General features: G+C 43.5%; 1 protein-coding gene across 2 annotated transcripts in view; it reads left to right on the top strand.

Moving 5' to 3' along the window:
* Positions 1–15655, top strand: part of SH3GL3 (SH3 domain containing GRB2 like 3, endophilin A3) — a 107242-nt gene that overhangs the window by 51123 nt on the left and 40464 nt on the right. The window contains exon 1 of one of the 2 annotated variants that reach the window (XM_056572148.1): positions 3031–3062. The exons of the other annotated variant lie outside the window; for it this stretch is intronic. The gene's annotated coding sequence lies outside the window, so the exon portion shown is untranslated. Of the gene's footprint in view, positions 1–3030; positions 3063–15655 lie in introns of those variants that run through there. 2 annotated transcript variants of the gene reach the window in all.

The raw sequence follows: 15655 nt of genomic DNA, 5'->3' as shown, positions 1-15655 counted from the left end.
ACGATTCTGCACTTTATACAATATTTTTTCATGAAAAGACCTGGAAAACAGGATATGGACTAGGACATATTTCGAACATGGCTTCCTTTCCCTTGTTTGATTTCCCAGAATCTCTCAGTAGGGACACCTCCGGGAGAGATGTACGGAATAAGCACATTGCTGGTGACCTCGCCAATCGCTGTCTTGTCATGCTTCTACTGAAAGCTGTGTCCCTGGCTGCCTGCCATGGAACCCGATGGTTAGATTGTTGCCAGTGAATATAGAGAATGCACACAATATAGCAAGTTAAGGCTTGTCCACCATGGGTTCTCCAGAGACGGAAAGTAAAGCTATTCATAACTTGGCATCTTGGCTGTAATGCCAGGTGACATTTCTTCTCTGGCGCTGTACAGGTAGAATGCAGCATGTGATGGGAGGTAGCGCCTTGTTTGCACAGTTGTTTCACACCATTGTTTAACACTTTATTGTTCCTGAACATGAGCTGCTAAGTTATTGTGAAAAACCTGGGATTACTCACAGAATTAAAACCCATTGTAACGCATTACAGATGGGGCTAATGAACGGCAGTGGTATGTGTGTACATACTCTATAAGCAGGGCTCAAGTCCTGCAGGAACGCATGGGAACTGAGTTCCTGCACTTTTTCCACAGCAGGAACACCATTCCCATTAGCAGTAGTTCTGCAGGCCCGGCCCATGAGTGGAAATCTTGGGTGAGTTCCTGCACTTTTTATTCCCAGGACTTGACCCCTGTCTATAAGGCACATGGATTGGTTATAGGTCTATATTATGGACATTTAAAGAGGCCTTTACAGCTTCAGTACTTGTTGGTTGAACATTAAAGGGGTACTCCACTGGAAAAAAATGTTTTAAATCAACTGGTGCTAGAAAGTTAAACAGATTTGTAAATCACTTATATTAAAAATCTTAATCCTTCCAGTACTTATCAAATGCTTTATGTTCCACATGAAGTTCTTTTCTTTTTGAATTTCCTTTCTGCCTGACCACAGTGCTCTCTGCTGACACCTCTGTCCATGTCAGGAACTGTCCAGAGTAGGAGCAAATCCCCGTAGAAAAGCTATCCTTCTCTGGACAGTTCCTGACAAGGACAGAGGTGTCAGCAGAGAGCACTGTGATCAGACAGAAAAGAAACTCAAAAAGAAAAGAACTTCCTCTGTAGCATACAGCAGCTAAGTACTGGAAGTATTAAGATTTTTAAATAGAATTAATTTACAAATCTGTTTGACTTTCTGGCACCAGTTGCTAAAAAATGTTTTCCAGTGGAGTACCCCTTTAATATCTCTTGACTAATCCATACATACGCATGCTCGGCTCCGAGGAGTGTGTACGTGTTTCTAACAAGGAAATGGGTAAAATTAGCCAGATCTGCTTATTTAAAAGGAAAACTGTCAGCTTTCTCCTCCCTGCACTAACCAGCGGTACTGTCTGGTAGTGCAGGGGACGCTGATCAGTTTCATGCTTACCGTGCCCGGATCTGCCGTAATCTTCTATTTTCGGTATATGCTAATGAGTTGCTTACTGGCACTCTGACGTCAGTGCCGCCGGCCCCAGCGCCGCCCAGCTCATCAATATTCCTCCCCTCCCTCCGCCTCTCCCTCTTCTCCCTGCTCTGTAATGAAGAGGGAGGGGAGGAATATTGATGAGCTGGGTGGCGCTGCGGCCTGCGACACTGACGTCAGAGTGCCAGTTAGCCCGGCCGGTGCCAGTTAGCAACTCATTAGCATATACCGAAAATAAAAGATTACAGCAGAACGGATCCGGGCACGGTAAGCATGAAACTGACCAGCATCCCCCGCACTACCAGCCAGTACTGCTGGTTAGTGTGGGGGGAGAAAGCTGACCATTTTCTTTTAATGTGTATGGTGGCCTGTTGTCTCTTACCAGAGATGATGTCAAGGAAACAAAAGGATCTGGTATTAAAGTTCACCATGACTGATCAATCGTCCCCCTGCCATCATCTGTTCATTGGTAGTCTATAGGCCCCATACCAGTGTTTCCCAACCAGGATGCCTTCAGCTGTTGCAAAACTACAACTCCCAGCATGCCCAGACAGCCTTCGGCTGTCTGGGCATGCTGGGATTTGTAGTTTTGCAACAGCTGGAGGCAACCTGGTTAGGAAATACTGCCCCATACATATAATATAGGTTGCCAGTGACCGTCAACACTAATGGCTAAATCTGGCGATGACCTTTCTTAAAGGAACAGCACTTGGGGTTGGTGCAGTATCGGTAATGTTTTGGTCATGTTGACGCCCCTGTATCCTGGGATTTGTCTTGCTCTGCTCATTGTTATCTATCTGCACCTGTTACAATGCTCGCAGCTCGGAGCAGTCCAAGATAAATGGCTCATAGAATCAATTCCCAACTCGGCGTGTAAATAGTCATTGCAGGTCCAAACCAGCCAGGAATGGCAGCCAATGAATTCCAGAGATGCATGGAGTACACACACCCATATAAATCCCTTGTGCTACTTCTACTTATTTGGACAACTCAGATTTTTTTTTCCGTACAATATGGGTGTTCTACATGTGATTTCACATATAGAGGTATAGTTAGAAAGTATCAAAAAAATATTATCTTCTTTACATTGCGATATTCTGAATGTAATAAATAAAACAATGGTGCACTCTGCCAGATATGACTGCATTTACTACCACGCTATGAAACTGTGGTAAAGGTGAGGCAGGCGGGGGAAGTAGGTATACAGAATTCATAGGGCAGTGTTTCCCAACCAGGGTGCCTCCAGCTGTGGCCAAACTACAACTCCCAGCATGCCCTTTGGCAGAGTTGTAGTTTGGCCACAGCTGGAGGCACCCTGGTTGGGAAACACTGTCACAGGGTGTTGGATTATATAATCTGGGTTAAAATTTCTCTGGAAGACTTTAAGGGGGAGATTTATCAAAACCTGTGCAGAGGAAAAGTTGCTGAGTTGCCCATAGCAACCAATCAGATCGCTACTTTCATTTTTAACAAGGCCTCTGCAAAATGAAAGAAGCGAGCTGATTGGTTGCTATGGGCAACTCGGCAACTTTTCCTCTTCACAGGTTTTGATAAATCTCCCCCTTTGTACTTAGTAGTTGTAAAAACTTCTTTACGTGGTTGCTTCGTGTTTTGCAACACATTCTAAATTTCTCATACTCTTTATGTTTTATTGTGTTGTATTATGTTTATGTTGTTTTCTAAGCGCATGGTAACATTGTTAAATATAGACCATTTTTCACCAGGCAGCGGTATGAAGATGTACATGGAAACAAAGTGGTTATTGAAGTCTATGTGCTCTAGCTTGGAGATGCTGGGATCTTTTGTCCTTCGGACTGTTGTCAGCAGGGACATATTTGCGCGGCGTGGCTCTGCCTGGTGCACACTGACTCACTCAGCAGCAGATATGCTATGTCCATGCCTGGCCTCATTTATAAGCTAACAAAGGAGTCTTTGCTTTATCGCAGTATCTTTTATCTCAGATAAGATGCAAATATAAATGATATATCCAGTGTTAAAGAATGAAGATGGCACTCACCGGTGTGGATGAAAGAATGGTGACCAGAGCTCAAGTCCTGCAGGAACGTGTGGGAACTGAGTTCCTGCAGTTTTCCCACAGCAGGAACACTGTTCCCATTAGCAAGAGTCCTGCAGGACCAGCCCTTGAGTGGAAATCTTGGGTAAGTTCCCACACTTTTTTTTCCCAGGACTGGACCCTTGATGGTGACTATTAACCCCTTAAGGACCCAGCCCAAATATACCTTAAGGACCCGGCCATTTTTTGAACATCTGACCACTGTCACTTTAAACATTAATAACTCTGGAATGCTTTTACCTTTCATTCTGATTCCGAGATTGTTTTTTCGTGACATATTCTACTTTATGTTAGTGGTAAAATTTTGTTGATACTTGCATCATTTCTTGGTGAAAAATTCCAAAATTTGATGAAAAAATGGAAAATTTAGCATTTTTTTAACTTTGAAGCTCTCTGCTTGTAAGGAAAATGGATATTCCAAATAAATTATACATTGATTCACATATGCAATATGTCTACTTTATGTTTGCATCATAAAATTGACATGTTTTTACTTTTGGAAGACATCAGAGGGCTTCAAAGTTCAGCAGCAATTTTCCAATTTTTCACAAAATTTTCAAAATCGGAATTTTTCAGGGACCAGTTCAGTTTTGAAGTGGATTTGAAGGGCCTTCATATTAGAAATACCCCACAAATGACCCCATTATAAAAACTGCACCCCTCAAAGTATTCAAAATGACATTCAGTAAGTGTGTTAACCCTTTAGGTGTTTCACAGGAATAGCAGCAAAGTGAAGGAGAAAATTCAAAATCTTCATTTTTTACACTCGCATGTTCTTGTAGACCCAGTTTTTGAATTTTTACAAGGGGCAATAGATGAAAAATCCCCCCAAAATTTGTAACCCAATTTCTCTCGAGTAAGGAAATAGCTCATATGTGTATGTCAAGTGTTCGGCGGGCGCAGTAGAGGGCTCAGAAGGGAAGGAGCGACAATAGGATTTTGGAGAGGGAATTTTGCTGAAATGGTTTTTGGGGGGCATGTCACATTTAGGAAGCCCCTATGGTGCCAGAACAGCAGAAAACCCCAACATGGCATACCATTTTGGAAACTAGACCCCTCAAGGCACGTAACAAGGGGTCCAGTGAGCCTTAACACCCCACAGGTGTTTGACGACTTTTCGTTAAAGTCGGATGTGTAAATGAAAAAAAAAATTTTTTCACTAAAGTGCAGTTTTTCCCCCAAATTTACCATTTTTACAAAGGGTAATGGGAGAAAATGCCCCCCCCCAAATTTGTAACCCCATCTCTTCTGAGTATGGAAATACCCCATGTTAGGATGTAAAATGCTTTGCGGGCAAACTACAATGCTCAGAAGAGAAGGAGTCACATTTGGCTTTTTGAAAGCAACTTTTGCTGAAATGGTTTTTTGGGGGCATGTCGCATTTAGGAAGCCCCTGTGGTGCCAGAACAGCAAAAAATACCCACATGGCATACTATTTTGGAAACTACACCCCTCAAGGAACGTAACAAGGGGTCCGCTGAGCCTTAACACCCCACAGGTGTTTGACGACTTTTCGTTAAAGTTGGATGTGTAAATGAAAAATTTTTTTTTTTTTACTAAAATGCAGTTTTTCCCCAAAATTTTACATTTTTACAAGGGGTAATAGGAGAAAATGACCCCCAAAATGTGTAACCCCATTTCTTCTGAGTATGGAAATACCCCATGTTAGGACGTAAAATGCTCTTCTGGCGAACTACAATGCTCAGAAGAGGAGGAGCGCTATTGAGCTTTTGGAAAGAGAATTAGTTTGGAATGGTAGTCAGGGGCCATGTGCGTTTACAAAGCCCCCCGTGGTGCCAGAACAGTGGAACCCCCCACATGTGACCCCATTTTGGAAACTACACCCCTCACATAATTTAATAAGGGGTGCAGTGAGTATTTACACCCCACAGAACTTTGGAACAGTGGGCTGTGCAAATGAAAAAGTTTATTTTTCATTTTTACGGACCACTGTTCCAAAAATCTGTCAGACATCTGTGGGGCGTAAATTCTCAATGTACCCCTTATTACATTACGTGAGGGGTGTAGTTTCCAAAATGGGGTCACATGTGTCAGGGGTCCATTGTTCTGGCACTATGGGGGCTTTGTAAACACATGTGGCCTTCAATTCCGGACAAATTTTCTCTACAAAATCCCAATGGCGCTCCTTCTCTTCTGAGCATTGTAGTTCGCCCGCAGAGCACTTTAAATTTACATATGGGGTATGTTCTTACTCAGAAGAGATGGGTTTACAAATTTGGGGGGGCTTTTTTCCTATTTCCCGATGTGAAAATGAAAAATTTAGGGTAACACCAGAATTTTAGTGAAAAAATATAATTTTTTTCATTTTCCCATCCAACTTTAATGAAAATTCGTCAAACACCTGTGGGGTGTTCAGGCTCACTATACCCCTTGTCACGTTCGGTGAGGGGTGTAGTTTCCAAAATGGGGTCACATGTGGGTATTTTTTTTTTTTTGCGTTTGTCAGAACCGCTGTAAAATCAGCCACCCCTGTGCAAATCACCAATTTAGGCCTCAAATGTACATGGTGCACTCTCACTCCTGAGCCTTGTTGTGTGCCCGCAGAGCATTTTACGCCCACATCTGGGGTATTTCTGTACTCAGGAGAAATTGCGTTACAAATTTTGGGGGTCTTTTTTTCCTTTTACCGCTTGTGGAAATAAAAAGTAAAGGGCAACACCAGCATGTTAGTGTAAAAAAATTACAAAAATTTACACTAACAGGCTGGTGTAGCCCCCAACTTTTCCTTTTCACAAGCGGTAAAAGGAAAAAAAGCCCCCCAAAATTTGTAGTGTAATTTCTCCCGAGTACGGAGATACCCCATATGTGGCCCTAAACTGTTGCCTTGAAATACGACAGGGCTCCGAAGTAAGAGAGCACCATGCGCATTTGAGGACTAAATTAGGGATTGCATAGGGGTGGACATAGGGGTATTCTACGCCAGTGATTCCCAAACAGGGTGCCTCCAGCTGTTGCTAAACTCCCAGCATGCCTGGACAGTCAGTGGCTGTCCAGAAATGCTGGGAGTTGTTGTTTTGCAACAGCTGGAGGCTCCGTTTTGGAAACCCTGCCGTACAAGACGTTTTAAATTGTTTATTGGGGGGGGGGGGGGGCAGTGTAAGGGGTGTATATGTAGTATTTTACCCTTTATTAGGTGTTAGTGTAGTGTAGTGTTTTTAGGGTACATTCACACTGGCAGGTTACGGTGAATTTCCCGCTAGGAGTTTGCACTGCGGCAAAGAATTTGCCGCAGCCCAAACTTGAAGCAGGAAATTTACTGTAAACCCACCAGTGTGAATGTACCCTGTACGTTCACATGGGGGGGCAAACCTCCAGCTGTTTCAAAACTACAACTCCCAGCATGTACTGACAGACCGTGCATGCTGGGAGTTGTAGTTTTGCAACAGCTGGAGGCACACTGGTTGGAAAACCTTCAGTTAGGTTCTGTTACCTAACTCAATATTTTCCAACCAGTGTGCCTCCAGCTGTTGCAAAACTACAACTCCCAGCATGTACTAATCACCGAAGGGCATGCTGGGAGATGTAGTTATGCAATAGCTGGAGGTACCCAACTACAACTCCCAGCATGCCGAGACAGCTGTTTGCTTTCTGGGCATGCTGGGAATTGCAGTTTTGCAACATCTGGAGAGCTACAGTTTTTAGACCACTGCACAGTGATCTCCAAACTGTGGACCTCCAGATGTTGCAAAACTACAACTCCCAGCATGTCCAGACAACAAACAGCTATGTGGGCATGCTAGGAGTTGTAGTTTTGCAAGATCTGGAGGGATATAGTTTAGAGACCACTGTATAGTGGTCTCAAACTGCAGCCCTCCAGCTGTTGCAAAACTACATATTCCAGCATGCCCAAACAGCTGTCTGGGCATGCTGGGAGTTGTAGTTTTGCAACATCTGGAGGGCTACAGTTAGAGACCACGGTCTCAGACTGTAGCCCTCCAGATCTACTTACCGGCTTCCATAGGATACCGGCAGCCGTCCTCTTCAGACGCACGTGACGCCGCCCGCCGATCAACGTCGCCGCAGCCTCCGGACGGGTAAGTGGACGTCGGCGCCCGTTCCCCTTCAGTTCCCCGTTCTGCCCCGCCTATTGTGGGAGGTCAGGACGGGGAAAACGAAAGTTAACCCCCCCGCCCCCGGTCTGCTATTGGTCGTCGCCTCTGACGATCAATAGCAGACCAATAGCAGGGATAGGAGGGGTGGCAACCCTGCCACCTCACTCCTATGCCTACAGGGGGATCGTGGGTGTCTTAGACAACCGCGATCCCCCTTCTATTCCGGGTCACCGGGTCACAATAGACCCGTATGACCCGGAATCGGCGCAAATCGCAAGTGTGAATTCACTTGCGATTTGCGCCGATCGCCGACGGGGGGGGGGGTCTGATGACCCCCCTGGGCATTTGCACGGGGTGCCTGCTGATAGATATCAGCAGTCACCCCGGCCCGGTCCCCGCCCGGCGCGCGGCGGGGACCGAAATTCCCACGGGCGTATGGATACGCCCTGGGTCCTTAAGTACCAGGACGTCAAGGCGTATCCATACGCCCTAGGTCCTTAAGTGGTTAAAGAGTACCTCTCATCAAATAAACTTTTGATATATTTTAGATTAATGAATGTTGAATAACTTTCCAATAGCATGTTAATGAAAAATATGCTTCTTTCTATTGTATTTTTCCCAATCAGTCATGTCAGCAAGCATTTCTGACTCATGCTGGAGTCCTAACCACTCAGAGCTGCCAGCCTGCTTTGTTCACAGCCAAACAGGCTGTGAACAAAGCAGGCTGACAGCTCTGAGTGTTCTCCTTTGTGAACAAAGCAGACTGGCAGCTCCTAGTGTTTAGGACTCCAGCATGAGTCTGAAATGCTTGCTGCCAGGACTGGTAGGGAGACCCCTAGTGGTCATTTCTTCAAAGTGGAAAATGAAATAGAAAGAAGCATTTTTTTAATAACATGCAATTGTAAAGTTATTCTGCATACATTAATCTATAATATATCAAAAGTTTTTTTGATGAGAGGTACCCTTTAACAGTAATTACAACCGGCAGACAGCAGCATCGGGACGAGGGATGCCACGAGTGTGATAGCTATTTTGTGCGCTGGGCGCACGAAATAGCTATCACACTCGTGGCGTCCCTTGTCCCGATGCTGCTGTCTGCCGGTTGTCATTACTGTTAATAAAGAGTCACCGTTCTCTCATCCACTCCGGTTAGTGCTATCTTCATTCTTTTATGCTGGATATCATGGTTGTTCTTCGAATTGAGTACCCCCGTGGATTGTAACTGTGTCAAGTGTCCGTTAGAGCTGTTTCATTTGAAGCAAGAGTATCACAGGAGCTGTGCCGAACGCTTTGCCTACTGCATCTTATAAATGATGTATGACCGGCGTCTACTTGTGCCTGTTATGACCTTAGCACTGGAGTTGGAGTATCCATGTAGACCTTCAGGTTTGGCACTCTTATTGGATAAAAGCCAACATTTTTCTCTTTTTTACTGCCCCTTTAATATTCAGTCTGAAATATTTATAGGGGTTTTCCCACAATGGACATGTGACTGTCATCATCACTGGGGTCCCCACTGATCACCAAATTGGGATCCCGAGTCCCCTGTTCTTCCTCACTGCAGAGCCGAAATTAGGAGAAATTTGGACATCACATGATTTGTCGACTGCACATCCCCGATTACACAGGGTGATGCGATTTGCGTATTTGTCGTATGACTACTGGGCCTATTAGTGGCCTGTTTGGACGATTATTGCCCAATGTAAAAGGGCCTTAGAAATCCCTTTCATTTTCATGCTAGGAAACCCCTTTCCATAAAAAGAGCCATATGAGAGCACTGAATAAATCAGAGAGTCACGGTATTAACTCTGACTGCGGAGAATGTAATACTACATTACACAGGAGGCGATGGACCTTATTTGGTGATAGACATTTGCACATCATATATTATTTCTTGCTCTATTCCCGGATGTGTTTTTTGGATTCCTACCCACTTCTAATTTATACTACCGGACTGAGTGTGTCTCTTCTACCTGTATCCCAGCAGAGTTGACCTATCAGCATCATACGCCCCCTGATACTGTTAGTTTAAATCATTAGACCTGTGGTCAAGCAGAGATATTTGGCTGTAATTCTGGCAGAGAAATATAAAACTAACCTAAGATAGGATCACGCCTAAGATAGGATCACATCAGTTTTTACCCTTTTGTTTTTCTCTCCAAAACGTACAGTGTGTTATGGTCATTTCACCTGTTTCAGAACCGCACCATCATAGTACATCACCTGCTGCAGATTGAAGAGTGCAGATTATATCAGAGTATTTTTGTATTTAAAAAACAAACAAAATAAACTTGCAAAAGGGTTAAAAAATTTGAACAGGACCCTTTCTTACCAGTATTACTGCTTTATTGTTTTTAGCATGAATTATCAGTTGCTTCTTACAATAGCTTTTCCCTATTCTGCATTATCTTTTTCTAAGAAATGAACTACAGCATGTGTGCACTGTATCATCTGTTGTGTACAAGGGAATTGCTTAGTAACTGTTTTCTATAGATACTTCGTCCAAGCAGTAGAAAACCTGTCCAGTGCCTGCTATACTGTTGCATAACTTGCTAAGGTGCTAGATCTTAAAGGGGTACTCCTCTGGCCAGCGTTCGGCAGTAAATGTTCCAAATGCTGTTTTTGCGCTGCGGGGGGTCTAACACGCCCCTCAGGACATCATGGCCATGCCCCCTCAATGCAAGTCTATGGGAGGGGGCATGATGACCACCACGCCCCCTCCCATAGAATTGCATTGAGGGGGCATGGCCGTGATGTCACTTCCGAACGCTGACCAGTGGAGTACCCCTTAACTGAAGGTCTCTAAGGTGCTAGCTCTTAACTGAACCTACGTCTTAGCCAGTCAGAAATGTCTATAGGGATAAATGTTGTGAAATGGGGTTGAAATTACCCTGTGCCCCATGCTAGTATGAGTCCTCCTGGTGCTCATACTTGTCAAACCCCCCAGCCAAGTTTACTGGTGCATCATACCGGTGAACTTGTCTGGACTCAGCCAGCAGACCACGAGCCCGTGATTCCTGAGTTTGTTGCCAACTCAGGAAACAAGATTGACATTGTCGGATTCACTGAAATTGACTATTTTAGTTTTTTCAGTGACTACTTTGTCAATCTGATGGTTGACCAGACGAACCTGTACACCCAACAGTTCGTCTCTGCAAACCCGGGCTCATTTTTAGTTAGACCCAATGGATGGTACGCCGTCAATGCAGCCGAAATGAGGAACCTTTTGGGGCGTTGTGCAGCATATGGGCCTAGTTAAAAAACCCAGAGGGACATCCTCTACCAGACCCCGCTCTACAGTATAGCTGATTCGGAAATGTTTGCATTATGCTGATAATGCGGTATGCCCCCCCCCCCCCCATTTTTGTGAGGCCTATGTCCCTGGAAGGGAGGTCGCTATTGATGAGTCTCTCATCAGCTTTAAGGGGAGACTCAGCTTCCGGCAATACATCCCAACCAAGCAGGCGCGGTATGGCGTGAAGATGTATAAACTTTGCGAGAGTACCTCAGGGTACACTTGCAAGTTTATGGTGTATGAGGGACGAGATTCCTGTGTTGAACCCCCAGAATGTCCCCCCACTCTGGGCGTTAGCGGGAAAATCATTTGGGGCCTTTTGCACCCATTGCTAGATAAAGGTTACCACGTTTACATGGATAACTTTTACACTAGTATCCCTCTCTTCACATCCCTCGCCGCCAGATCCACGGTTGCTGGTTGGACAGTCCGGAAGAATCAAAGAGGCCTTCCGCCCTATCCCCTACACGCTGTTATCCCCCGGGGTGAGTCCCGTGCCTTTTCCCATGAAAACCTGTTGCTGGACAGGTATAAGGAGAAAAGGGATGTCCTTATGCTCACCACAATTCATGGGAACGGCAGCACCCCTGTCCCTGTGTGAGGTACCACGGGACTGGTCCTCAAGCCTGATTGTATTTTGGACTACAATCAGTATATGGGGGGAGTTGATCTCTCTGATCAAGTCCTCAAGCCATATGATGCCATGCGGAAGACACAGACATGGTACAAAAAGGTTACGGTCTACTTGGTACAGGTTGCACTGGAAACACAGGGACATTCCTGCAGTTTCAAGAGGAAGTTCTAAAGGCCCTCATCTTTAGTGACCGCCAAAGAGCGGGTCAGAACACCTCCGGAACTGTGGTTCCCCGGATCGTCCCCAGCCAACACTTTCCAGGTGAGGTCCCCCACACTGGAAAGAAGGGCCGATCCCAGAAAAAATGCAGAGTGTGTCACAGGAGGGGGATTCGGATGGACACCACCAATCAGTGTGACACTTGCGCCGATCATCTGGGCCTCATCTGGGCCTCATTTTTAATCCTTTCCCCTAATTTTAATTCCCCAGAATTCTACTCCAATGTACCAGTCCAGAGTACATAGTCTTCCAAATGTTAAAACCAAACTCCCCCCCCCCCCCCCCCCAAAAAAAAAAAAAAAAAAACCTCTTTCCAAATACCCCTGATATCTTTTTTTTCCCCTCAAAAAAATGGGTCATGGGACACAGTTAACAGCATTGGGGGTTTGCAAGTTGCCTCAAATGCACAGCACTCTGTCCCCACCTGAGCGGGGTGCGCATTTGAGGTAACAGAATAGGGACGGCCACACACATTACATTTCCAGAATGATGATTCAGAGCAAAGGGTTTGGGGCGGGCATCATTTTTACTTTGGGCTATACTCTGGGTCATCATTCTGGGAAAATAATTGGCATATCAGTAGTAAAATTGCAATTTTTATTTTCCCCAAACTACACTTCATCCATTCCTGGAAAAAAAATTTAGGGAACACCCGTCTGTTCCAAATGTCCACTTCACCCCTATACACCTTCCCTAGGGGGTGTACTGTTTGTAATAGGCTCACATTTGGGTGTTCCTTTCTTCTATTTTCCTCTGAATGTATGTAACTGTCAGTTAGGTCCGTAACAAACATCCGCCTCAAATGCGAAGAGTTCTCGCTGAGCTCTATCGTATTTCCAGGCGACAATTCGGAGTCACATGTTGGTCGTTCCCAGAAAGATGAAGCAGAGCATAGGTTGAAAATTGCATTTTTCAAAATCTACCCTTCATCCATTCCTGGAAAATAAATTTAGGAAACTCCTCTGTGTTCAAAATGTCCTCTTTACCCCTATACCCATTCCTCAGGGTGGGTACTTTCTGTAATGGTGCCACATGTGGGTGTTTCATTTTTGTATATTCCTCTAAATGTATGTAACCGTCAGCTACTGATATGCAAATGCAAACAGACCACTTTGACTTCTGAGCCTTGTTGTGCGCCCGACCAGCACGTTACCCCATATGTGGATGTATTTCCATAGTCAGGAGAAAAAGCCCTCCAAAATTTGTAACCCAATTTTTCCCATTACCCCTTGTGAAAATGTAAAAAATTGGGTAAACCCAGCATTTTAGTGTAAAAAAAATCTTAAGTTTTTAATTTATGCCCCATTGTTCAAAAAATCTTTGAGGTGTAAGTACTCACTGTAACCCCTTGTTACCTTCCTTGAAGGGTGTAGTTTCAAAATTGTGGTCACTTGCGGGTTTTTTAATTTTTATTTTTAAGATTTTAGGTCAGAACCACAACCATTGCATAGCAAATCACCACTTTAGGCTTCAAATCTCATCAGTGCTGTCTCACTCCTTAGCCCTGTTTTGCACCCGCATAGGGCTTTACCACCATATATGGGGTATTTTCTTATTCTGGAGAAATTGGGCTACACATTTTGTGGAGCTTTTTTCCCCTTACTACTTATGAAACTAAAAAATGTTGGTTGATACTAGCAATTCAGTGTTAAAAATTATTATTATTTTTTTTTTTTAAACTGTTTATTTATAAACTTTTTTACATTTTTTCCATACAAAGTGAAAAGCAAGAGATATTCAAGTATAAAATACAGGGGTAAGATTAAAACAACAAAAACAAAAGGGATATGACATACATAACAATGTTGCATTCACTGTCGATTAAATTCAGACATGAAGATGCATATATCAGTAGTAGGCACTTGCAAAATCGGTATTCTTTTTCTTTTGTCTCTTTCTTGTTTTTGTTCTTATTATTTGGCTTAGATTTTCCCTATATTGCTTTTTCTTTTTTTTTTTTCTTTCTATTTTTCTGTTATGCTTTAAGTAAAAATAATTTTTTTGACTTTTACGGCCCACTGTTCAAAAGCGTGAGGTGTAAGTACTCACTAAAACCCTTGTTACGTTCCTTGAGGGGTGTAGTTTCCAAAATGGTGTCATATGTGTGGGGTTTCTGCTGTTCTTGCACAATGGGGGCTTTGTAAACCCACATTGTCCCCGACTTCAATTCCAACAAACTTTTCACTCCAAAAGCCCAATGGTGCTCCTTCTATTCTGAGCATTGCAGTGCGCCCGCAGAGCACTTTACATCTACATATGGGGTATTTTCTTTCTCAGGCAAAATTGCACTACAAATGTTAAAGGCCTTTTCCCCTATTACACCATTTGAAAATGAAACATTTGGGGTAACACTATCAATATAATGCGAAAAATCTAATTTTTCACTTTTACAGCCCACTTTTCAAAAAACCTTTGAGGTGTAAGTACTCATTGTAACCCTTGTTACGTTCCTGGAGGGGTCTAGTTTCCAAAATGGTGTCACATGTGGGGGTTTTCTGCTATTCTGGCTCCATAGGAGGTTTGTAAATGCACATGGCCCCCAACTTCAAGTTCAGCAAAATTGTCTCTCCAGAAGTCCAATGGTGCTCCTTCTGTTCTGAGACCTGTAGTGCGCCAACAGAGCACTTAACATCCACCTATGGGGCGTTTTCTTAATTGGGAGAAATTGGGCTTCAAATTTTGGGGTCCATTTTCTCCTATTACACCATGTAAAAATGAATTTTGAGTAGCACCTTCATTTTAGTGTTAAAAATTATTTTTTTTCATTTTCTCGGCCAAGTTCAACGCAAACCCGTCAAACACCTTTGAGGTGTTAATGCTCACTATACCCCTTGTTAAGTTTTTTTTTTTTTTAGCTGTTCTTGCACCCTGGGGACTTGCTAAATGCAACATCCCCCCCCCCCCCCCCAAAAGCCATTTCAGCAAAATTCTCTTTAAAAAAGCCAAATTTAGCTCCTTCTCTTCTGAGCATTGTAGTGCACCAGCAGAGCACTTAACATCCACACATGGGGTATTTCCATGCTCAGAAGAAATGGGGTTTAAAATTTTGTTCGGCATTTTCTTCTATTACCCCTTGTGAAAAAGAAAATTTGGGGTAACACCATCATTTTAGTGTTAAAAAAATCTAATTTTCCATTTGCACGTCCAACTTCAATGCAAAGTTGTCAAATACCTGTGAGGTGTTAAGGCTCACTATACCCCTTGTTATGTTTCTTGAGGGGTGTAGTTTCCCAAATAGTGTGTCATGTGTTTTTTTTTTCTGTTCTGGCACCATGGGGGCTTCCTAAATGCAACATGGCCCCCAAAAAACCATGACAGCAAAATTTGCTCTCCAAAATCCCACAGTTGCTCTTTCCTTCTTGAGCCATGTTGTGAGCCCGCAGAGCACTTTATTTCAACATATGAGGTATTTCCATACTCAAGAGAAATTGGGCTACAAATTTTGGGGGGCTTTTTCTACTTATACCACTTTTAAAAATGAAATGGATGGGGCTACGAGAACATGATAGTGTAAAAAATGCAGATTTTGATTTTTCTCCAACACTTTGCTGCTATTCTTGTAAAATACCTAAAGGGTTAACAAACATTCTGAATGTCATTTTGAATCCACTTCAAACTTGACTGGTCCCTAAAAAATTCAGATTTAGAACTTTTCGTGCAAATTTTTTAAATTGCTGCTATACTTTGAAGCCCTCTAATGTCCTCAAAAGTAAAAACATGTCAATGTTATGATGCCAACATAAAGTAGACATATTGTATTTGTGAATCAATATATAATATATTCGGAATGTCCATTTTCCTTACAAGCAGAGAATTTCAAAGTTAGAAAAATGCTAAATTTT

Source organism: Hyla sarda, chromosome 4 (assembly GCF_029499605.1).
Source record: "Hyla sarda isolate aHylSar1 chromosome 4, aHylSar1.hap1, whole genome shotgun sequence".
Taxonomy (NCBI): Eukaryota; Metazoa; Chordata; class Amphibia; order Anura; family Hylidae; genus Hyla; species Hyla sarda.
This window is presented reverse-complemented; position numbering and strand designations above follow the sequence as displayed.